The 25090-nt window shown below is 43.5% G+C and overlaps 1 pseudogene across 1 annotated transcript in view; it reads right to left on the bottom strand.

Annotated features, from left to right (window-relative positions):
* LOC104566650 (uncharacterized protein KIAA0825-like) overlaps positions 1 to 25090 on the bottom strand; it is a 284921-nt pseudogene that overhangs the window by 72577 nt on the left and 187254 nt on the right. The window lies entirely within an intron of this gene.

Raw genomic sequence — 25090 nt, 5'->3', positions numbered from 1 at the left:
TACGGGCAGGACGTGGGGACTACGGCTGTATGTCCACGGGCCTGACCCAGGGGTCTCCCTAACAATACAGAGGCATTTCCCTACTTTTGAGAAAGATTGCTGGCTATGCCTAGATCCGAGACCCCCTTACTATATAGGCGTAGCTACTGAAGGAGCACCTACTCCCAGGAAGCACTCAGACAAGTGTACATGGGATCACCCCAGATTGACCCTTGGGGATGTGCAGGGAGCAGGACTATGCTTGATCGCTGCAGTGCAAGAAATACCCCCCTTGTACCAGAAAAATTGTAACCGAACATTAAGAGTTAATGTTACAAGAACCAGGTATTATGAGGCCCCAACAGGGGCATGGTGGGCCTGTATGAGCGGGCTGAGTGACTGTGTAAACACCCAGCAACTTGAATCCTCGGGCGCAAGCCCTGATTTCTGTGTATTAGTATATGTTCTATCCCAAGTGTATCTGTATGACGGGGATAACGGAAGGGCCCACCTGAGCTACATTGAACACCATCATGGGAGATTACTGGTTGGGGTAGGAATAGCTGGCTCCATCGCGATCGGGGCTTCTGCGTTAATCACTCAAAAACAGGGATTGCAGGACTTAAGCTCACGTGTAGCCCAAGATATGGGACATATGGAAGAGACAGTGGGAAAATTGGAAAATCAAGTAGACTCTTTAGCTGAAGTAGTCCTCCAAAATAGAAGGGGACTAGACCCTCTCTTTATGAAGCGACGAGGCCTATGTGTAGCTCTTGGAGAAACGTGCTGCTTTTATGCAAACCAGTCAGGGGTCATTAGGGAAACGTTAGCCATGGTGCGCGGAAATCTAAAAGAAAAATATTACCACGGGACGCAAGAACAGAATCTGTTCCAGTCGTGGTATAACTGGTCCCCATGGCTCACCACCCTAATGTCTGCAATAGCTGGTCCCATAATATTAATTCTTATTTTTATGATCATTATCCCTTGCATCTTAAAATGCATCCGCACTCATATCGCTAGTACAATTTCAGAGGAAAAAATAATGGTCACAAGGACGTACTATAACCCACTCCCAGGAGAAGAGTATTATCTCAATGGTTTGAGGTCGGGGACAACAGCCAGTGGGGAAATGTAGGACCCTGTGCAAAGAGGGGCCATGTAAGAGGTTAATAAGGTTGAGGTGACTAGGTACCTAATTTCGCTATTTGCTTCTGTGAACATAGCTTGCTACGTATGCCGAGTCACCCTGCTCTTGCTGCAACCATGAGATAAGATATCAGCCGTGAAGAACTGGTAACTGCAAATAACGTATGAAGGAGTTGCAGCTGTCCATAAAAACACGAACTTTTCCCAAGACGGCGCGGATCTCAGGCAAACTGTAAGAGGTCCGCTGCCGGCCAGCTAATAAAAGCTTGCTTTTCAACCCACCAGGTTGAGCGTGCGGGTGATTATTGAGATTACGGACTAACAATTTATAGGGAAGAAACTTGAAAGAATATTGAGATCTAATTCTAAAGCTTTAGCATACATTTTACTTTTTGTATATATGACATTTTTTTCTGAAGAGAATTCTGCTGCCTTTCTTTAATGTCAGATTACCTCTCACGCAGTGATCCTTGAATCCTCTCAATGGGATGCATCAAGACCTGACCAGTTAAGAACTGCTTCAGATGTTGGAGGGTTTGTGCTTTTTTCTCATATTGCCCACTGCCCAAGAGGGAGAAAAGAGAGAAGAAACAAGCAGAGGGGCAAAGTTCCTTTTATCTTCAGAATAACTCTAAAGCAGAGCTCTCTCCTATCTGGCCTGTGTGGGAAGAAAATCTCCTGCACTAACCCTCTCCTTTGCCTCCTGTGTTCCCCTCCTTTGTTAACTTGGCAAAACGGAGAATCTGGATTTTGTACTTGAAAGGAAAATTGTTAATATCTCTGAAATACTTCAGAATGAAAGTAAATGAGCAGGAATAGTCCAGTGTTGTCAAAATACTATCCGAAACCTATGAATTGCATTTATTTCTCTTCCTATCCTCTCTAATTATAATTTTAAAATCAAACAAAGGGAAAAGACCGATTTTGTTGTCTTTTAGCTGAACTTGAACTTCCTGTTTCTATATTGCCTCAAATTTGTTTCCAAAAAAAAAAAAGTCAAGTACGATGATGGTTTATTACCATAATGTGTACAATATATAGGCAAATGTATAGCATTTAATGTGGCAGGTAATCTATAAGACCAGGTAACTGTTTCATTGTATTTTGCATACTGTCAAGTCATACTGGCTCATACTGGCCGTTGTCTCCAGGCACATGGAGGACAAGAAGGTGCTCAAGAGTAGTCAGCATGGATTCACCAAGGGGAAATGTCGAGGGTCACTCTTGCGCCAAGTGCCAGGGCCCTCTCCACAAGCCAGAGCAAACAACACCTCCACACAAAGTGAGGTCAACTCCACTCTGCTGTTGTCTGTAGCAGGGCTTTATACCCATGCAGGTGGGCATGAGCTGAGGAGCAGCACTCATTGGCTACAGGCTCCCAGCTGATTGGTTCTCCTCCAGGTGTTCGGTTGCTAGGCGTCAGTCCAGTTCCCCACAAACTCCACTTTCCTATATATTCTTACTAAGGCCCCAACATCTCCCCCTCTTTTTTCCAAAAAAGAAAAATTAGCAATAAACATTGCAACATTTACAAAAAACAAATTAACATAGCTGTAATCCTCAGCATTTCCCCTCTTTTTACAAAAAACAAAAATTGGCAATACCATGCATCAAAATATTATGAACAAAAACAAAGTAACATAGTTGCAAGCATAAATATAACCATTCTGGTTACACATAAGTGTAACAATTTCTATAATTCATGGTCCATTAATTGTTTCTGTCCTTTCGCAACCACGGTCGTACCCACTTGGCTGGTACCCAGGTCGCTCCGTCTTCTCCAAGTACGCACGCATATCCTCGTCCCCATGTAACTAACTCAACTGGACCTTCCCAGATCTGTTTCTGTGGACAAAAGACTTCCACCTGTACTTTCTTTCCTGAAAGGTCAGCTGAATTTTTTGAAAAATGAGTGAAAATGGGTACGTTGTCATCATTTCTAGGGTTGAGCCAATTCAAAACGTAGCATGCTTTACTTGTTAACTCATAGGGACCCATCTCCCCCTCTTTTTTCAAAAGAGACAGTAATTGTTTTAAATTTCGATGGTGTCGCTCGATGATGGCCTGACCACCCGAATTATACGGGATACCCATCTGATGGGTTATTCCCCATTGCTGAAAAAAGTTTTTACAGATGTTGCTCTTATACGCCGGTGCATTATCTGTTTTTATGATGTCCGGTTTTCCTAAAACAGCAATTACCTGAGCCCAGTGTTTGCAGGCTGACTTAGCGTTTGTAGAAGTGGCTGGGGTCGCCCAGAGAGCCTTTGAACAGGTATCCACCGTAACATGTAGATATTTTAGTCGGCCAAAGGGAGCGAATTCCGTAACATCTGTTTGCCATATCTGCCTCGGTTGTAGTCCTCTTGGATTGGTCCCCATTTCCTGTAAAGGGGTCAGTCTTGCGCAATCCGGATAGGCAGCAATGATAGCACGAGCTGCCGCTCGGGAAATTTTAAATTCACGTTGTAACGCTCGAGCAGATTGATGAAAGAATGAATGAGACGTTGATGCCTGTTGTTCCGCCGAACAAGAAATACCCGCTGCTGACACGGCACTATCTATGACTGCATTACCTTCTGTTAAAGGGCCCGGTAATGCAGTATGACTACGAATATGCGATACCCGAAAGGCATGCTTTCTTTGTTGAATGATGTTCCACAGCTGGACGAACAAAGCTTGAAGATTATGGTTATTTACATGTCCTATAATTGCCCTATGAATTCTTTGAACGATGCCTACTACATATAGGGAGTCAATAACTATATTCATGGGCCGATCATGAAAAGTTAGAAATGCCCAAATTACCGCTTTTAATTCTAGAACCTGCACGGATGCAGTTTCCCGTCGAATCTGAGTTTTCCAACGATCTGACTCCCGGAAAGCGTACCCATATTTCCCAGTTTTGCTGCTAGCATCTGTGAATACAGTAATCGCGTTTGATAATGGTCTTAAACTCTGGATTTCTCGTTCTTCCAGCTCCAAAGAGGTGTGGAAGAGAGGATGCTTGGGATAATGATTGTCCACTCTAACACCCTGAATAGCTAGAGCAAATTCTGCACTTTTTAAACACCATTCTTCAACTAACTCCAGGGTCTTTAGAGGCAGGATAATACTATCAGGCTCTCTGCCAGCAATTGTTCGTACGCGTTGCTGGGCTTTCAAAATTCCCATTCCAATTGCTTCATGCCTTTGAGTTAGGGTACGTCGCAAGTGGCTTGGGAGAAAAACCCATTCAAGTACAAACAGGATTCCTTTTTCATCTATCTGGGCGATAATTATCGCCACCTCCCTTTCCCGATTGTAGACCACCAGAGATATTGGTAATCTTTCCTGGAACCTGTAGGCCGCTGTTTCTGCTATCTTTTCCTCGATTCGTTCTAAGGCTGCGACAGCCTTTGGGGTTAAGCTCCGCTTTTCTGCAGGCCCTTTAGCTCCCCTAAGCAGTTGAAGCAACGGTTCCATTTCCGCATTTGTAATGCCGCAAAAATTCCTAATCCATTGGATGTCTCCTACCAATTTTTGTACACAGTTAACGGTGTCAATTTTCGTCTGCAATTTAAGCTTCTGGGGTCTAATTCTGGCTTCTGTGATGACCATACCCAGATAATTCCAAGGAGCTTGCCTTTGAATCTTTTCAGGGGCAATGACCAGGCCAAATTCCTTTAGACAGTTAATTAGCTCCTCTTCCTGCTCAGCTGGCAAAACTTCAGGGCTTGCTATTAAAATATCATCCATATAGTGGTATGTGATCAAGTCGGGGTGCTTTTCCCTCCAGGGTTTCAGGGCCAAACTCACAAACCATTGACAGATGGTTGGTGAATTTTTCATTCCTTGGGGAAGAACTACCCACTGGTATCGCTCCGATGGGCCTTCCCTGTTAATTGTAGGCACCGTAAATGCAAATTTTTCACTGTCTTCTGGGTCAAGCGGTATATTAAAGAAACAATCTTTTAGATCGATTACTAACAAATTCCATGCCTGTGGGAGCATAACAGGTGAGGGCAACCCTGGTTGTAGAGCTCCCATGTTTTCCATGCATGCATTAACGGCTCTGAGATCCTGTAACAACCTCCACTTTCCAGATTTTTTCCTGATGGTAAAAATAGGAGTGTTCCAGGGACTTGTTGACGGCTTAATATGACCCTGATCTAACTGTTCTTTAACTAATTCCCTTAGATGATGCAGCTTTTCCTCCGGTAGCGGCCATTGGTCCACCCATACAGGGTCCTTTGTAATCCATTTTAGCTTTAAAGTAGGGCGGAAGCTGCCCCCAATGGCCGCTAGGGAAAATGTGACTGCAAAGTGACACCCCACTGGGCTAAAACATCCCTGCCCAGCAACCACAGTGAGGTACACATCACATACGGTTTTACCTTGGCCCTGTTTCCTTCATCATCTATAACAGTCACGAAATATTGACTAACCTGCATAGGAGATTGCCCCCCGATCCCCGTCACAGGGGTATCAATCTCCTGCAGATCCCATTGTGGTGGCCATGCGAATTTAGGGATGATAGTAATGTCAGAACCGGTATCAAGCATCATGGCCACATTGGTAAGACGAGTGCCGTCTGGTCCTTCCATGCTCACAATTTTTGTCGGCCGCTGAGCAGTTATCTTTTCGCAAAAAGCAACCTGAGGGGGTCCGGAAGATCCAAAGCCCTTATTTCCCCGTCGGGCCTTTCCAGGATTGGGGATTGCAGCTCGAAAAGGTATTAGTTGAGCTATCCTGCTCAATGCCGGAATAGTGATGGGAGGATTAAATATTTTCACCATTATGCCAATATTGCCGGAATAATCAGCGTCAATGCACCCTGGTAACACAAAAATACCCATTTTTGAGGCTGATGAACGGCCAATTATCAGAGCGGATAGGCCCCTCCCCAGAGGACCAGTGCATGTTGATTCTAAAATATGCACGTCAGAATCTCTAATCACTGTGGATTTTGCCACATAGAGGTCGACTCCTGCACTTCCTCGGGTTGCGGCGGAGAGTTCGTGGAGGCAGCCATTGTCTGGGGATACTTGTTCGCCGCGTCCCTCACAACGCGGCGGCTCCCGTTTCCCTGTATCGGCGTGCCGTTTTTGCGGAACCGTGATCGGCACTCCGCTGCCTTATGCCCGAACCTTTGACATCTCGTACAGGTCCCATTAAATCCTCTCGGGGCCATATCCTCCATCCTGAATCTGTTGGGACACTTCCTCCTCATGTGTCCTAATCGACCACATAGGAAACATGTCCCATGAAATCTCTTGTCTTCCTTTCTAGACATTCTTTCTCCTTTAATTGCTGCGGCCAAAGCCGCACCATGTATTTTTGCTTTTTGTTCTTCCTCCATCAATGGCACTCGGGCACAGGTCTCTATCATTTGGACAATTGAAGCTCCTGGTGGCAAAGTAGCTAACAGTTGCTTGCAAGTTTGGTTTGCGTTTTGAACTGCTAGATCTTTTGCCAATATTGCTTTCATTTCCGCAGGCACATTAGGTGCCATATCCAGGGCTTCCTTCAGTCGATCAACAAAGTTGAAAAAAGACTCATTCGGCTTTTGCGTTATTTTTGTGTATGGTAACTGTGGCGTTCCTATTTGTGGTAGTGCAAGAAAAGTGGCTAGCGCTGCATTTTTTGATTGCTGTAGTATCCTGGGGTGGAGCGCTGCCTGGGCCTCGGTTGCCCGGTAACGCCCATTCCCCATTAGTTGATCAAGGGTGGCAACCCTTAATGGATCGTCCATACTGCGATTTAGATTCTCCAATTGTTTTTCCTCTAATCTTTCCTGCCATTTTGCTAACCAAAGCATGTAAGCGGTAGAGGAAAGCAGGAGCTCCATTATCGCTCTGCTATCCGCAGGTACCATATGGGAATATTTAAACAGGGCAGAGACCTGATTTCTCACCAACTTATTGTCATGCCCATACTGCATTACTGTTTTTTGTATGCCTTGAACAAATTTCCAATCGAGAGGTTCCCACCTGGGGCCCTGGGCTCCCGTTACTACGGGAGCTGCTAGTGGTGTTAATACAAATTCTCCTTGTAGTTGAGCATTCTCTATGAGTCCTTTATACCGTGCTCCCGCATTAAATGTTGGATCAACAGGTGGCATTTCCTCATCATTACTTCCACCTGCAGTGGAAGTGGCTGGGAGCTCCGGCAACAATCCTTCTTCAGCTGGGTCACTTCCTCCAGCTGCTTTCTTTTAAATCTTAGGAGCATCTTTTCGTGCCTCCCACTGCTCTAATTGTTTGTCTACATTTTCCAACCCTTCGACTATAGCCCTATGGGCAGCCTTATAGGCTGCCTTCACATCTCTGGCCTTGGACCCACCGTCTAGTCGCCGCATTTGTTCTAATAATTCTGTCATTCTCTCTGCCTGTCCCCGAAGTTCGTCGCATTTTTTGAACCACGGCATTATCATCGTCCGATCCATCTGGGATCGGTACTTTAACTGGGTCCACTTCCATTTCGGGCGCTGTGGGGGTTGGTCGCTTTTCCCCCCTCCCATTCGGGCGCTGTGGGAGGTGGTCGCTTTTCCCATTCGGGTGCTGTGGGGGGTGGTCGCTCCTCCCCCTCCCATGGGGGGAGATACTCATCCACTCCCCCCCATACTTCTTGTTCGGCCAAAGTTACCAGACATGCCTGTTTAGGTGAGGTTACCTTTCTCTTATTATCTATTTTCTTACACTGAATTGGCTCAGTATTGTTAGTACATTCAGAACTTTCAGACCCGTTTTCCTCTTCTTCTCCATGGAGCGCTTCCCAAAAGGCGATAGCGACTAACCGCTCAAACATAGGCCATATGAGACGATATGTCTTTGTGAGGCGCCACGCTTCCTCCGAGCCTAATTGTACACCGTCCCATAGTTCTTTTCCTACTCGCTCCCATGATTCAAATTTACATGCCTGGGAGGCTTCTTCTATGATTTTTCTCTTCTTACAAAATAGTAATAAATCAGTTAGCTCGGTTTTCGAGACCTCAATCTTAGTTTTTTGAGCAAGCCTTACGAAGCGTTCAACAGTATCATGTTCCATTGCTGTTGCAGCAACTTTCACTCTAGATGCGCCAATTCCCATTCTGACTCACCAGGTTGTGATCACAATCCGCTTCCAGTAAGATCCCTCGCGTTCTCGCACGATCACGTCGGGGTCACCAGATGTCGAGGGTCACTCTTGCGCCAAGTGCCAGGGCCCTCTCCACAAGCCAGAGCAAACAACACCTCCACACAAAGTGAGGTCAACTCCACTCTGCTGTTGTCTGTAGCAGGGCTTTATACCCATGCAGGTGGGCATGCGCTGAGGAGCAGCACTCATTGGCTACAGGCTCCCAGCTGATTGGTTCTCCTCCAGGTGTTCGGTTGCTAGGCGTCGGTCCAGTTCCCCACAAACTCCACTTTCCTATATATTCTTACTAAGGCCCCAACAGGGAAATCTTGCTTGACTAACCTGATAGACTTCTATGATGGAATGACCGGCTGGATAGATGAGGGGAGAGCGGTGGATGTCGTCTATCTCGACTTCACCAAGGCTTTTGACACCGTCCCTCACAACAGCCTCCTGGGCAAGCTCCGGAAGTGTGGGATAGATGAGTGCACGGTGAGGTGGATTGGGAACTGGCTGGATGGCAGAGCTCAGAGGGTGGTGATCAGCGGTGCCGAGTCTACTTGGAGGCCTGTCGCTAGCGGTGTCCCCCAGGGGTCAGTCCTTGGTCCAGTCCTGTTCAATTTATTCATCAATGACCTGGATGAAGGCACAGAGTGCTCCCTCAGCAAGTTTGCTGATGATACCAAACTGGGAGGAGTAGCTGATACCCCAGAGGGCTGCGCTGCCATCCAGAGGGACCTGGACAGACTGGACAACTGGGCGGTGGAAAACCTCATGCAATTCAACAAGGCCAAGTGCAAGGTTCTGCACCTGGGGAGGAATAACCCCTGACACCAGTACAGGCTGGGGACTGACCTTCTGGAGAGAAGTTCTGCAGAGAGGCACCTGGGTGTCATGGTGGACAACAAGGTGACCCTGAGGCAGCAGTGTGCCCTCGTGGCCAAGAAGGCCAATGGGATCCTGGGGTGCATTAAGAAGAGCGTCTCCAGCAGGTCGAGGGAGGTGATCCTGCCCCTCTACTCAGCCCTGGTGAGGCCGCATCTGGAGTATTGTGTCCAGTTCTGGGCCCCACAGTACAAGAGGGATGTGGAGCTGCTGGAGAGAGTCCAGCACAGGGCTACAAGGATGATCAGGGGCCTGGAACATCTGCCCTATGAGGAGAGGCTGAGGGAGCTGGGCCTGTTCAGCCTGGAGAAGAGAAGGCTGAGAGGGGACCTGATCAGTGCCTATAAGTACCTCAAGGGAGGGAGTGAGGAGGATGGTGCCCGCCTCTTTTCAGTGGTGGCCACCGACAGAACTAGAGGTAATGGCCACAAACTGAAACACCAAAAGTTCCACAGGAACTTAAGGAAAAATTTCTTAACAGTGAGGGTGACAGAGCACTGGAACAGGCTGCCCAGAGAGGTTGTGGAGTCTCCTTCTCTGGAGATCTTCAAAACCCGCTTGGATGCAGTCCTGTGCCACGTGTTCTAGGTGACCCTGTGTGTGCAGGGGGGTTGGACTAGATGACCTCTAGAGGTCCCTTCCAACCTTAAGCATTCTATGATTCTATGATTTAGTACATAATAGGTAAGCAAATTACAGCAATGAGCTTAAATAAAAGAGAGAATAGGAGTTTCACATATTATTTTTCTGCAAATCAGTCATATCTGTTCTGGTAGAATACTCCAGGAGCTTTGCGCTACCTGACAGTCCTCATGGGCTACAGACTTTAATATTTATTTATTGTATGAGTACTGCAGGAAAAAAGATGCATTAATATATTCTCATTCTGTGATTTGACCTCCTTTGTCTTGTAGATCTCTGAAGGTGAGGTAGCCATATCCGATTAGAGCAAAGCACTAGTGTCTTACCCAGAAAAGACTATAAAGATGGGCAGACATATAATGATACATTTTTAAAGTACTGTCCCATGTTCAGCAAATTGAGCTCAAAATTTTTAATTCTATGCAGATCTGCATATGGGAGTCCCTGCTACAGTATTAGCCACTAGTGTCTATGAACTCTGTGTCAAAAATGATAGGAAATTTGAAATTTTCTTCCTCTTTTTGTGAAGGAATGTGAAAATGTCTCCTGTGGTATTAATGGGTTGTCCTTCCTTCAGTGTACATCTTTTAAGTGAGAAAGTTTACTAGTATTTGAACTCATGTTTTGCCATTAGGTACTTGTAGATACTTTACCCCAGGCACCAGGACAGACTAGGGGTTGACCTGCTGGAAATCAGCTCCGCAGAGAGGGAGTTGGGAGTCCTCGTTGACAACAGGTTAACCATGAGGCAGCAGTGTGCCCTCGTGGCCAAGGCCAAGGGGATCCTGGCCTGCATCAGGAGGAGTGTTGGCAGCAGGTCGAGGGAGGGGATCCTGCCCCTCTGCTCAGCTCTACTCATGTTTTCATGCAGGAAATGTGAGGATCTTGTCATTGGATAAATGGAACAGCGTACATATATCTTTAAAATAACTGGAACTTCTAAAATCATTGGCAGGCATTCCTGCCAAGTAAATGGAAAGCGGCATCTTGAAGCTACTGAAGTTCCTCAGTGTTGTCCCTTTCAAATTTGAAGTTCAGTACAAAATAGCTATTGGTTATATTGTGTTCAAATCACTTAAGTTTTATTTTTACTACATTCATGCTTTCTTTTTTATGTTGTATCACACAAATATTTTGTGTATTATTTCAATAACAGATTAATGAAAAAATAATAGAAAAAATCTTCAATTACTGTTGACACTAGTAAAGCCAATATTATAGCTTATTCAACTGGATAAATTTGAAAACTAAAGCCTTATAATCCTTAAAACAATATTTTCAGAGTAATATTTGACTTTCCAAAGAATCTAGGAGTGGAAAAAGCTATAGTAATACAAAGTATATTAAGATATTTCAACACGACATATTTCTGTTTAATCAAGCTTCTATTTAGTAGCTATTCCAAATATATAACTTGAGCTATAGTAAACACTATGTGCAATGAAAAGTATTCCATCTATATGCATGCATGATTTATTAATGAACATGGAAAATTGAAATATATTTAATAATACCATTATGAAATTAAATTTAAGTAAATAATTTTCTCAAGGTCAGATTTGTGTACCAGAGGTCAGCATGCTGTTCTGTAGAGTAGCCAATCTTCATAATGAGTCAAAAGCAGAAAAAAAAATGTCTTTTTTTATCATTTCCCAGTCAACAGTGGTTTAAGTAGCAAGCCTGAGCTAAGCAGAGGGAGCAAAACTATTTGCCAAATTATTCAGGAGACATATTGGGGAGTAAAGGTACAATTGTGTCAAATGTCAGTTTGTTTTCTGATTTGACCCTATGAAAAAAAAATGCAGTTTTGTGCTTTAAATTGTCTTGGACTCTAATATCATAGTTTGACGTTGCCTTTTGTGAGACATATGGGAAAATCAGTCAGACTGATTTTCATTGTTTTCTAAGGTTAACATGGGGGGAGGTGCTGTTCTTGTAGGTTTGCTTTTCTCGCTCTCTTTCTTCTTGGCCTCCAGATGGCCCCACCATCACTAGATAAGGTTCCCAATGTTGCTCAGTTAGACCTGTAGAGGAAACCATGAAGACAGTTAAGCTTGTTCTGGGCAAGTTTCTACATTAGTGATCTCACTAAAAAACTCTGAAAATGCATTAGGAACACTTTTAGATAGTGCATTTACAATATTTGTGTAATGTTTGCCCAATTTAATTTTCTTCTACTGATGTTCTTAAATTAAGAGAAACACAAATTTTCTGTAATTTGCAATATTCCAAATTTTGTAGATGTAACATCCCTTCATATTCATAGGGATGACTTGAGAGTGATTTAGTCTTTTGTATATTAGGCAAATAAAAATATTCAAGTTATATTGAAGTGGACTACCATTGAACTGTATGTGCAAAGTACAGATTTACTGCTGACTTAAAGTTACTGATGTCATTATGTGACCAAATTTCACTGCAGTTCACAAATGACTTGAGCAATAGGCAGAAAATGAACAACAGATTTCCATATATTTTTAACTGAATTTCTTCTGCTTCTCCCCTTTTCCTTGGTTGAAAGATGCTGGCTGCATCACTGATTACTAGTATTTTCAGCCCTTTTTTTCACTGATCTTTCTCTTCCTAACATTTATGGCAATGTTTTCCACATGTTGTAACAGTGTTGTAAAATTACTTACACTGTTGTAGGCAATGTTATATTTCATGGAGATGATACATGGAGTGAGATGAGGAAAATAACTAGGTTTTTCACGTCCAGACATAGAAAAAGGCTATTTTTTTTTTCCTTCTTAAACATGAGACTTGTCATAAAGCATTGTAATGTGCCGGTGAAATAGGCACTAAACTATTAACAGTAAAGCATACTGTGGACAGAGATCCCATTTCTGTATTTTTATCCCCTTTGTCTCTCTTTTCTTAATCACCTGTTTGTTTGTCTGAAATTGATTTGTTAGATTATGTAGATTTTTATCTATAGATTGTTTTATTCTTCTTTGAGATGATATCTGTATCAATTGCTTGTTGCATTGTCAGCCTGTAATCCTCTGGGAGAGCGAGACAGAGTTATACAACCAGTTACTAAGTTTTGAAAATAAAATAAAAAGCAGTTGCTAGGCCTCAGGGTTTGTTAAATTCATTTTTTTTCATATATATATATATATTCATATATATTGAGCCCGGAGACAAGAGAGAGAACCAGGAGAGAGGAGGACTTTCCGCTGGTCGAGGATCACGATCCCAGGCCCTGGTCCTTATGGGGGACTTCAACCACCCTGATGTCTGCTGGGATAATCACACAGCTAGGAGCAGACAGTCCAGGAGGTTCCTGCAGAACATCGCAGATAACTTCTTGATGCAGGCGGTTGATGCGCCAACAAGGGGAGGGGCGCTGCTAGACCTGATACTAACAAACAGAGATGGTCTAGTGGGAAATGTGAAGGTTGGGGGCAATCTTGACTGCAGTGACCACGAGATGTTGGAATTCACGATCCTGCGAGGAGGAAGCTGGACAAAAAAGTAGGATTGAAACTCTGGATTTTAAGAGAGCTAACTTTGACCTCTTCAGGGAGCTCCTTGGAGGAATCCCCTGGGCAAGGGTCCTAGAAGGAAAGGGGGTCCAGGAGAGTTGGACAATATGAAAACACCACTTCCTCCAAGCTTAGGATCGGTGCATTCCTATAAGAAAGAAGTCGAGCAAGGCGGGCAGGAGACCTGCGTGGATGGACAAGGAGCTGTTGGGTAAACTCAATGAGAAAAAGAGCACATAGGTAATGTGGAAGAAGGGCCAGGCCATATGGGAAGAATATAGGAACATTGTCAGAGAATGCAGGGATGCAACGAGGAAGGCCAAGGCCTGTTTGGAATTAGAGTTAGCGAGAGATGTCAGGGGCAACAGGAAGGGCTTCTACAAATACATCAGCAACAAGAGGAAGGCTAGGGAAAATGTTAGTCCTCTGCTGAATGGGGAGGGTGCCTTGGTGACGGAGGATGCAGAGAAGGCAGAGTTACTAAATGCCTTCTTTGCTTCTGCCTTTACTGCTAGGGTCAGTCCCCATGAACTACTGAGTCCAGAGACAAGAGAGAGAACCAGGAGAGAGGAGGACTTTCTGCTGGTCGAGGAGGATTGGGTTAGGGATTATTTAGGCAAACGGGACACCCATAAATCTATGGGCCCAGATGGGATGCACCCAAGAGTGCTGAGGGAACTGGCAGGGGTCATTGCTCAGCAGCTCTCCATCATCTTCGAGAGGTCATGGAGGGCGGGGGAGGTGCCGGAGGACTGGAAGAAACCAACCTCACTCCAGCCTTCAAAAAAGGTAAGAGGGAGGAGCCGGGAAACTACAGACGGGTCAGCCTCACCTCCGTCCCTGGAAAGGTCATGGAGCAGCTCATCCTAGAGACCATCGAAGATGATTAAGGGACTAGAGCATCTACCGTATGAGGAAAGACTAAGCGAGCTGGGCCTGTTTAGTCTGGAGAAGAGAAGGCTGAGAAGAGACTTGATCAACGTGTTCAAGTACCTGAGGGGTGAATGTAAGGAGGATGGGGCCAGGCTCTTCTCCGTGGTGGCCGGTGACAGGACTCAGCTCATCCTAGAGGCCATCTCTAGGCATGTCAAGGAAAAGAAGGTGATCAGGAGTAGTCAGCCTGGATTGACCAAGGGGAAGTCGTGTCTGACAAACCTGATAGCCTTCTACAATGAGGTGATTGGCTGGATGGACGATGGGAGAGCCGTGGATGTTGTCTACCTTGACTTCAGCAAGGCTTTCGACACCATCTCCCATAGCATCCTCATAGGGAAGCTCCAGAAGTGTGGACTGGACAAGTGGACAGTAAAGTGGATTGAGGACTGGCTGGATGGCAGAGCCCAGAGGGTGGTGATAAATGGGGCCGAGTCTGGTTGGAGGCCTGTGGCCAGTGGTGTCCCGCAGGGGTCAGTACTGGGCCCGGTGCTCTTCAACTTGTTCATCAATGACTTGGACGAGGGCACAGAGTGCACCCTCAGCAAGTTTGCAGATGACAGCAACCTGGGAGGAGTGGCCGACACTCCCAAGGGCTGTGCTGCCATTCAGAGGGACCTGGACAGGATGGAGAGTAGGCCAGACAGGAACCTCAGGAGGTTCAACAAGGACAAGTGCAGGGTCCTGCACCTGGGGAGGAATAACCCCAGGCATCAGTATAGACTAGGGGTTGACCTGCTGGAAAGCAGCTCCGCAGAGAGCGATTTGGGAGTCCTCGTTGACAACAGGTTAACCATGAGGCAGCAGTGTGCCCTCGTGGCCAAGAAGGCCAAGGGGATCCTGGCCTGCATCAGGAGGAGCATTGCCAGCAGGTCAAGGGAGGGGATCCTGCCCCTCTCCTCAGCCCTGGTGAGGCTACACCTGGAGTACTGGGGGCAGTTCTGGGCTCCCCAGTACAAGAAGGACATGGAGCTTCAAGAGAGGGTGCAGCGTAGAGCCACCAAGATGATTAAGGGACTGGAGCACTTATCGTATGAGGACAGACTAAGCGAGCTGGGCCTGTTCAGCCTGGAGAAGAGAAGGCTGAGAAGAGACTTGATCAATATGTTCAAGTACCTGAGGGGTGAATGTAAGGAGGATGGGGCCAGGCTCTTCTCGGTGGTGGCCGGTGACAGGACAAGGGGTAACGGGTGTAAGTTGAAACACAGGAAGTTCCACCTCCATATGAGGAAGAACTTCTTTCCTGTGAGGAAATTTCCTGAAACAGGCTGCCCAGAGAGGTTGTGGAGTCTCCTTGTCTGGAGATCTTCCAAACCTGCCTGGATGCCACGTGCTCTAGGTGTCCCTGGTGGAGCAGGGGGGTTGGACTAGATGATCTCTAGAGGTCCCTTCCAACCTTAACCATTCTGTGATTCTACTGAAGAACTTTTAGAAGGGCCACACATAAGTTGTTACCAAAAAAAAAAAAAGAAAAACATTTTAAATGCTTTTACTAAGAATTCTAGCAGATAAAAAGGGGCAAAATGAAGATGAACATTGAACTACTATTGTGTCCGTTGTTAAGCCATACCTTTATAATGGACTGAAGCATAGTGGTCCATTGCATTGCATGACATTTGCACTCATCATACTCATTTCTAGTTACTTTGTACTTTTTCTAAGCAAGCTAAATTACTTCCATCGTTCCAAGCTGGCAACACCAAACCCAGAATTATGCATTTATTTGTAATGCAGCAACAGCAATGGCAATGATGTGGTTATTTGTAATTCATTTCAAAGTTTCTGACTTTTGAAGACTTTAGCCTTGATCCAGCAAAGACCTTGGATGTGTACGTATATTTACTGTGTGCTGCAAGAGTAGGGTTTACTTTTAAGGAGTACTGGGCTCTCTTCTAATTAAATTTAATAAATGATAGTCTAAGTCTACAGTGACTTTATCATACAAGTCAGTTGGCCAAATGTGAAAATGTGCCCACCAACATAGGAGTTTAGCTTTTGCTACCACAGTGTGTTAGCACACTGTGTAACACTCATTTTGCATTTCTAGTTACGTGGTTATGTTACAATCTCCTTTTTACAATCTCTTTTTCAAGTCTCTAGAAGTGTATGAGTAATCTAGGTATGATAACTATACATATAGGAGTACAAATATGGAACTACAAACACAGAATTGTTACACTTTTAAATGCACTCCCTTAAGAGTGTAGAATTTAAGGATTTAAGGTAAATGTGGAAACAAGTACAAGGGAATATGAGAATGTCCCCTGTAAAACACATCAAAAATCCTCTCTAGTTCTTTACACCAATATTTTTAACCAACTATAGTTTTAAATGAATTGGCAGTTACAAGCGTAATACCTTTTTGTGCATGTCACATCCTTAGAGAAACACGTTCAGCATTTACTTTTGGGTCATAGGTTCTATCCTAAAAATCACAGAAAAGACTAGAATTCAGAAATGGGAGTAGGAAAGGAAGGTATTGTAACAGGCTTACAAAGAGGGATGTGAGCACTTGAAGAAAACATACCATTAGACTCAAGGCATATTCTACATCTAATAATTTTTCCATTACCCAGACAGACTTCTCAAAATGAGAGTGTATTGTGACTTTTACAGCTGTATCTATAGATGAAGTCACCAAGATAATACCATATTTGACCACTTTTAAACTGAATACACAGCCAATTGGCTATATACAGACAAGATGCTCCTTCCCTAGGTTCAGCTACCAACACCATATTCCGCATATGCAATCTGCTCAATTTAAAACCAAAAGTAATGAGGCATTGATGAATCTGCTCCATGTGTTGTGTGCAGTTGGTCTTCTCTTGCTAAGGATGTTGAGGAAATGAGTCTATGGTTCTCTTGGTGGTAATTCCATGGCCAAGGGAACATGGCCATCTTTCCTGGTTGACCATTATCCCACACTTTACACATTTTGAAATTGCTGTCAGCACCTGTCCTCCTTTGAATAGATTCTTTAAAGTGTTGCTAACAATTTACTCCTGTGAAGTACTACAAAATGGTAAGTGCTCTTTTCCTTTTTATGAGAATATTGTATAACTTTCCTTCATTCTCTTGTTTACCCAAGAAAGTTATTTCAATGTTGCTCAAACCATATTCAGTTCTGAGTTTTCTAAATGTAGAATTGGAAAAATTGGAAATTTTAGCCATCTTCTGAGCAGTATTTTAGATTAAAATATTACATATTTATCTGTTTTAAACTTCAAACTGATATAGAATATCTGCTTAAATATAATTACATATTATTTAAATACAGAATAAGAACTGAATTATATAACTCCACAGCTTGATAAGTCCATGACCAGTGTTTTACTCTATTTATATATCAGCTAATCATTCATTTATAGTGAAGATCTACTTTAAAGTTTCTGGGCTAAGTAGGATGAATTTAGCATATAAATACTTTTCTCATTATGAAGCAGGGCTCTGTCATTTGACTTGAGCTCTTAGAGTGCCCTCATCAATTTTACATTGCTCTTCATGAGTTTCTACCCACCCTTAGCTCCAGTTCACCTGACTTAAGTCCACCAGTGTTGCAGCTTGGAGCGGGTCAGGAATGCCAGACAACAACTTCATAGAAGCTGGAACTGACTTCATTTATTTCGCGTTACGTATCACAATATATAGCAATTAGCATAGCAACATCTCAGCAGAGCATCAGTAATTGGTTACAAGCATTAACGTGCTAACATATCATAGGTTGCTAAGCTGTATCCAAGCGCCTAACTGCAAGATTTAAAAACAGTATCTCAGCCCTAGGAACTTCCTCAAGTACAGGAGACACTTCCTTAAAAGTTGTTTACCGAAATTCAGTGATTCTGCACGTCAGCCTTTTCAGTCCAGGTTAAGGACGGTCAAAGGCACCCCCCTGTACAATGTCCCCCTACATCTCCCCCTTTTTCTTTAGATCAAATGTCCCCGAGAAGCAAGCCAACCTTGAGATGTCAGATTCGGATTACGTGACAAGGCAGTTAACAAATGTAATATCAAAGCGCGCAAGCAGGTCCAAGCAATCATTAAACCAACTACAAGCAACAGTCCCCATAGTAACAACATTAATAGCGATTTCACCAGCGATTTTATCCATCCCCCGATTCCAAACAAGTCAGTTAACCCATCAAGTCCGAAAAACCCAACATCATTTGTTACTTTCTCCGTATGTTTGATCAAGTCGTGGAGTTGTCGATGTATAGCTGCTGAGTGATCTTGCAGGTCCATGCAGCACATTCCGTCGAAGTCCTGACACCCATGTCCGTGAGCAAGAAGCAGGAAATCAATAGCGGCACGGTTTTGCAGTACAGCGTGTTGTACCTGGGTTAAATCATCTGACAACTCACTAAGCACAATACTGGTTGCGTTTGCCTGCTTAACTGCCCAGCATGCAAGACATCCAATATTCCTGTGAGCTCGAGCGGCTGACACCCCAGGAACGAAGAAAGACATCACTATCACCTCCCAATCACTCCATAAATCAACATCATCAATGCAATCACTACTTACAGTAACCTTTTTTAACATATCCATCAGTGTTAAAAGTAGCATCAGCTTCTATAATAGCATTAAAAGCAACATTACCTCCTAACAGCCACAATATACAGCTAATAATGACAGTAACACCTCTTCCTCCCATGTTGTTCTTCTGCAGGCTCACACTTTCCACAGCTAGGGTACCAGCTGCCTGCCTGCTACGTCTGATGTATGCAAGTTTGCTTCCAGCCAAGGTCTCACCCATTTTTCTGGCACCCATCTGGTTCCAGCATCTGTAACGATACAAGCATACCCTTTTCCCCAGGTTATCAAGTCCAAAGGTCCCGTCCCTTTTCCCGTGTCCCAGTCTCTCAGCATCATCTTACACGGACCTGACTTTACTTCTGTCAGGGCTCCCTTTAGCCCAGCCCTGTATTTGACCATCAGAGGGACTAGGCTATCCTGGGGTAATCTCAAAAAGTTTAAAATATATTCTGCTCTTGCCAATTTTTCTGCAGGCATAATTCCCAATTCTCCTCTTTTTTTTTTTTTTTTTTTTTTTTTTTTTTTTTTTGTAGCTGGCATTTCAGCGTTTGGTTCTTACGTTCCACTATGTCATGGTCCTCAGGATGCAATAGTATGGTGAAAAAACAATCTTTTAAATCGATTATTAAGATGTCCCAATCATTTTGAAGGGTTCTCGATTTCCATTTCTATTTATGTTTGCATTGCTTCAATTTGGTTTCCTCCCCAGAAATTGCTTGGGATTTCCATATATTAAGGAGGTCTCCGCTCCAGTAGCAAGTGAGGCTTTTACAATTTGTAAGGACTGTTGCAGGTCCTTCCGTGCCAGTCGCACTGGAGCTTGGCCGTCGCTTCATTCTTGTTTCCCATGCTAAAGTATTTCCCTATTCTCTTTCCAAGGATACAAGTCAAAGTACGGCTCCCAGTCCTCCACTGGTGGGGGGGGGGGGCGCCATAGTCTGAGTTATTCCTGGCTTTCCTGCTTTCGAATTCTGCACTTTCCTGTTGTGCTTATTCAGCCCTCTCTGCTGATATATATATTACACAATAAAGATCTAAAGACCACGCACACAAACAGCACAAACACAATTTCTATCCAGTGGCACGACCTCACATAGCTCTGCACTCCACTAGTGAGTTCCACTGTCTCAATTGCCAAGTCCCATCCTCGTTGCCAATTAGGTTGCGAATGGGTTTGGGATTAGGCAATAATCACACAGAACAAAGTGGCTACGGTTATTCAGGTGAAAGCACGTTAAAGTAGCAAAGTATGAATAATTACTCGTGAGGTAATACTTGTCGGCAGGACACTGAGACTGAACATTCTCTCGAGTTGGCAGATTAGAGGGTTGCTGACAGGCTCCTAATGCGGCGGGCGTCCCCCCAGAGACAACGTAGGCCTCAGTGTTAGGAGTCTCACCCTCCCTTTCTCTCTGCACTGTCTGTTTATGCCCGGTGCATCCTGCCACGTAGGGCCAGTACGTGCCAGCAGGCAGACCAGGGGGGCGGACAAACTCCGCCTTCAGTCACCTAACCTTCCCTCCTGGGTGTGCAGGTGTGCATCCCAGTAAATTGTCCCAGTCGTCAGTCTGAGGGTCCTGCCTTTCTCATCTCCCTCCCTCTCGGGTGTTTTGACCTTCAAATTAGTTTAGAGGATGTTTGCAGTTAAGTTGGCTACAAGTCTGGTCGAGCAGCTGCCTTCAGCTGCTTTCGGAGGAGGTCGACTCTGAGCCTGGCTGAGCAGCCACCTCCGCGCTCCTTATCACTCAGACCGGGCAGGCAAACATCTTCTTTCTCAAGGTCTGGATTCTATTTCGTACAATAATTTTATGACTCTACGGATCATACAAATTTCCACCTTTCAACCATACCTCGTGTCAGCATCAATATACAAAGGATACAATACATAATAGAGATGAACATAGCAAATAGAAATAATAGCCCTAATAACGGGTTCTATCCTCATTTAAAGCATTACAATTCTTCAACCCCCACTTTAAAAGACGGATCAAATCCCCCTGCACCTCTCTCCTGGCTGTTGTCAAGCCTTCAGCAACATAAGTCTCCTTGATTTCATTCTCCTTCTCTTCCCCGCCCCCCTCTTCTCCTTTTTTCAAGGCGATCTAACAAGTCCTGGACCCAGCCGGGCCGTTCTTCAGGCGCGACGGGGCGGGGTCCAGAAGCGGGGGCACAGACGGTGCAGGCGCCACAGGCACAGATGAGGACGCGGGCCGGGGGGGGTTGGCAATGGATCTCCAGACACCAGCGGTTTTCGGTGGCGTGGCGGTCCCGGTCCTGAAGTGCTTGCAAAGGCTTTTACAGGTACACTCCTCGCAGCTTTGGGAGGCTCACGATCCGGCGGTGGCCCTGTGATGTCCTTTGGGCAATGGTGGGGCTCAGAACCCCCTTGCTTCAGCTTGGGGCTTTGCAAGCGTCCCTTGTCTCTAGCCCATTTATACAGCTCATACAGCTTCTTCATGCTCACTGCTGCCTCCCTTTTTGCTAATAAGTCCAGCAGCAGTTGTACAGCAGCTTCTCGCTCCATGCATACGTACACCGGGGTTTCTGCTTCTAGTCCTCCCCTGACGCTGTCTTTCCGTCCCGGGCCCCAGCTTCTTGCCCCCCAACGCCGTCTTTTCCGTGTGCGCAATCACGGCCGGCTTACCCGCTCCGATCCCTGTCTTGGTCGGATCACTCGGCTGCACCCGTACGTCGTCCTCCGGAATCCTGCACCATTGTGCCAAGTCCCTGTACCGGTCCCTGTACTGGTCCCTGTTCAGAATCGAGTGCTTGTTCAGAATCGAGTCCCTGTTCGGGCACCACTTGTTGCAGCTTGGAGCGGGTCAGGAATGCCAGACAACAACTTCATAGAAGCTGGAACTGACTTCATTTATTTCGCGTTACGTATCACAATATATAGCAATTATCATAGCAACATCTCGGCAGAGCATCAGTAATTGGTTACAAGCATTAACGTGCTAACATATCATAGGTTGCTAAGCCGTATCCAAGCGCCTAACCGCAAGATTTAAAAACAGCATCTCAGTCCTAGGAACTTCCTCAAGTACAGGAGACACTTCCTTAAAAGTTGTTTACCGAAATTCAGTGATTCTGCACGTCAGCCTTTTCAGTCCAGGTTAAGGACGGTCAAAGGCACCCCCCTGTACAATGTCCCCCTACACACCAGACTTATTACTTTTAAGTCCACCAGAATATTACAGCAAAAAAAATCCATTTAGAAAACTCCGTCCTATCTTAGTAGCACCTAACATCACTACACAGTGATAATTCTAATACATTTTAATGTATAATTAGTACTAATTCAACAATATAAAAGTGCAACATAAAGTTGCTAAAAATCATTTTTAAGTATTCTGTGTCTGCTTGCCTACCCACAACTCAAAGATTTTCTTTCTTTCATAATAAACTATAATATGGTTACAAGTGCATTGAAATTCATCTTGTTAGAATGGTAATAATATATCCCACCAGGACTACTGTTCCTAGTAGCAATTTAAAATAATTATTGTGAGACTTGATGCTAGACATCTGGTTTGCAATAGAATTACAATGAGGGAAGTGTATTAGAGACAAAACATTGTTGGAATAAAACTTCATAATGGCGCAATTTGGAACTAAGCCTCAATTTTACAGTAATAGATTCTCTTTATGATGGCACAAAGGAGTAAATGCACTTAGCAAATTTAAATCTATTATTAATCCCACTTTGTGGCTTGCAGTGCAGAAAGGAGAAAATAAATTAGTTTTTTAGGTATGTTTCTTATATAAAACAAGTTCTACTATGAAGAACATTTTACAAAAATCTCCTTGTTACAGCTCAGAAATACAGCAAGTCTTCATGCTGAGTAGAATCAAAATCTTTCTAAAATAGTTCTGGAAGTCTTCATTTTTGGATTAGATTATACTCAAGTCAGTGTACTCTACACCATCAGAATACTTTCACTTAGAGGAACAAAGTATCCAACAAGACAGAAAAGAAAAACTAAATCTATATTCAGCTATGCCTGCTTACACTAATCACTCTTCTTGAATGGAGAGAGGTATTTGTACCATCCTTGCTTGTATTACATCACAACTACATTAAAGCAAAGTCTCCACATTTAAGTATATAGAGACTAGTTCACACACTTACAGACCATTAGATATTTTCAAAAAAGTATTTGTCAGAAAATAATGACAAGCATCCCAATATGTATCTTGGGAAGTTGTCACACAACAGGGGAAACAGACATTTCTTCCACCATCACTGTGATAAATAAATGTGTAGTTTTTATAGCCTACATTGCACCTTTACTCCTACCTTAAAAATAACATATATATTTGGTCCATCTCTTATTTCATGAATCACATTTTTTAAGAAAAATTGATATATCAGTACATTAAACTGGCAGATACAGTTTTTCTTGCTATCACCAATCCTTTAAGGAAACACAAGTCTGGCATGAACAGTCCAGATGAAAATAAAACTTCTAATTCAGGCATAAAGCAACATGTTACACCAAAACACTAGCATATGAAAGCAAATAGTCACTTTCAAAGTTGGTATTAAACAACAGAATCAGAGCTAATTGGACATTTCTTTTACAGTTAATAAATTTGTATATACTAGCTTTGGGAAGTTTAAGTTCATATCAAACTACTTTCTAACCTGACCATTTAAACTGCTTCTAAAATTACTATTGGGTAGAGTGAGTATCTTTGGACTTTAACCATTCCAATTTCACTGACTCCCAAAACACTGCTAGCCAGAAAACATATGCCCACACCACAGCCTGCATATAATAGAAAGATTACAAAGCTATTTTTAGATGAACTAACTTGGGTAGCAGAAGCTCTCTACTCAGCAGCACAAGCTTCATGTGAGCTAATTTACTTGGCTTCAGCAATGAAAATTAGCCTGTGGGGAGCTTCAAACTGCTCAAGTTAGATGGTTTCTAGTACCTAAGGTACCTCATTTAAAATATCCCTATACTATTTTTTTCTGTCTTGCAGTCTGTAACATAGACCTGCCTGCACTCAGCCAGTCTATGAGACTAAATCGAGAAATGGTGCTAAGTCAATGGCTTAACATGACTGAACTCATAACACCCCATTCCTCCCCCATCATTTTCCCAGGGATGTTGCACACTCATTGAAGCAGATCATAACAAGGCCTGAAGAATATTACACGTGATAACTTCATGAACCAAAAGTTCAATTAGACAAAATGGCTTTCCAAAAGAGAAAAGCTGAAGAGATGGCAGGCAAGTCCATTTTGTTCCTACTTCCACCTGCAAAAGGAGATGTCACTAAAGGAAAATAGAGAACAGAGGAAACTACTTGATCTTTACCCATGACCTAGAAAAGGTGATGTAGCATTACTTGCTTTTATAATTATATGCCAAGTGTTGAGATAGTTCATCCTACCAGAATCAATAAAAATCTTCATTGTCATTTTTTAAAGGGTAAAATTTTAAACTTACAGGAAAAAAAAGCTTGAAATGTGATTCATGCACCTCTGAAGAATCAAAAAACATCACACAAATGAAAGGAAATAAAATTTCATAAGCCAACATTATCTTTAGGTAACTTAATGTCTTTGTGAAGTCTCACTCAAACCATAATTTTTTTAGATGCTGTTGCTTGTCATTATGTTTTTTCAGAGCTACGCTTCATTTAAAATAGTCTACACAATGATATTTAGGGATCTTAGGTATTCCAAAACTTCTCTCTTCACTATCTTTTCCTTCTTAAGCCAATGTATCAATGTCATATGATCATTTCCTTAAGAAAACAAAACAAAAAATGCACAATTCCTTAAATATCTGCCACTGAGCATTCCTAAAGAAACAATTTCTTAAAAATGCACAAATGGTTATAACTAATATACTAATTCCTCATGATGATGACATAATAAATATCTGATATAACTTGCTGAAAAAGACTCAATAAGAACTCTATGTTCCTTTTATCCAGATTTCAAAAAGAATAATAAACTATAATCTTTGCCCACTCCATACACACTCCTTAACGGAGTTCACAGAATATGCAATAATAATACAGCTGTGAAATTACAAAGTCAGGCCTTATGATTACTAGATCAGAGTATAAGAAGGTCTGCAGTCTTGCAATAGTCTTTATATCATTAAAAAGCCCAACCCCAAAGCACCCATAAAAAAAAATGCAGACGACCACTTGATGTTTTAAAATCTGCCTGTAGTCAAGGATTACACCCATGCTGTGTGTCATGCTGACTGCATGAAGCGTCTCTTCATCAAAGGCATCAAAGAATGGCATTTCTCACAGGTACTCATTCTCTTCCTCTCTGAAATATTCAGCCTAATGAACATAGGTCACCAAACTAAAATACTTATTAAAGAGAAAATAAAAGCCTGTCAGTT

This window comes from Tinamus guttatus, unplaced genomic scaffold (genome assembly GCF_059628265.1).
Source record: "Tinamus guttatus ecotype Peru unplaced genomic scaffold, ASM5962826v1 Tinamus_guttatus_pri_ptg000374l, whole genome shotgun sequence".
NCBI lineage: Eukaryota > Metazoa > Chordata > Aves > Tinamiformes > Tinamidae > Tinamus > Tinamus guttatus.
The sequence above is the reverse complement of the archived record's forward strand: the minus strand, read 5'-3'. Positions and strand labels throughout refer to the sequence as shown.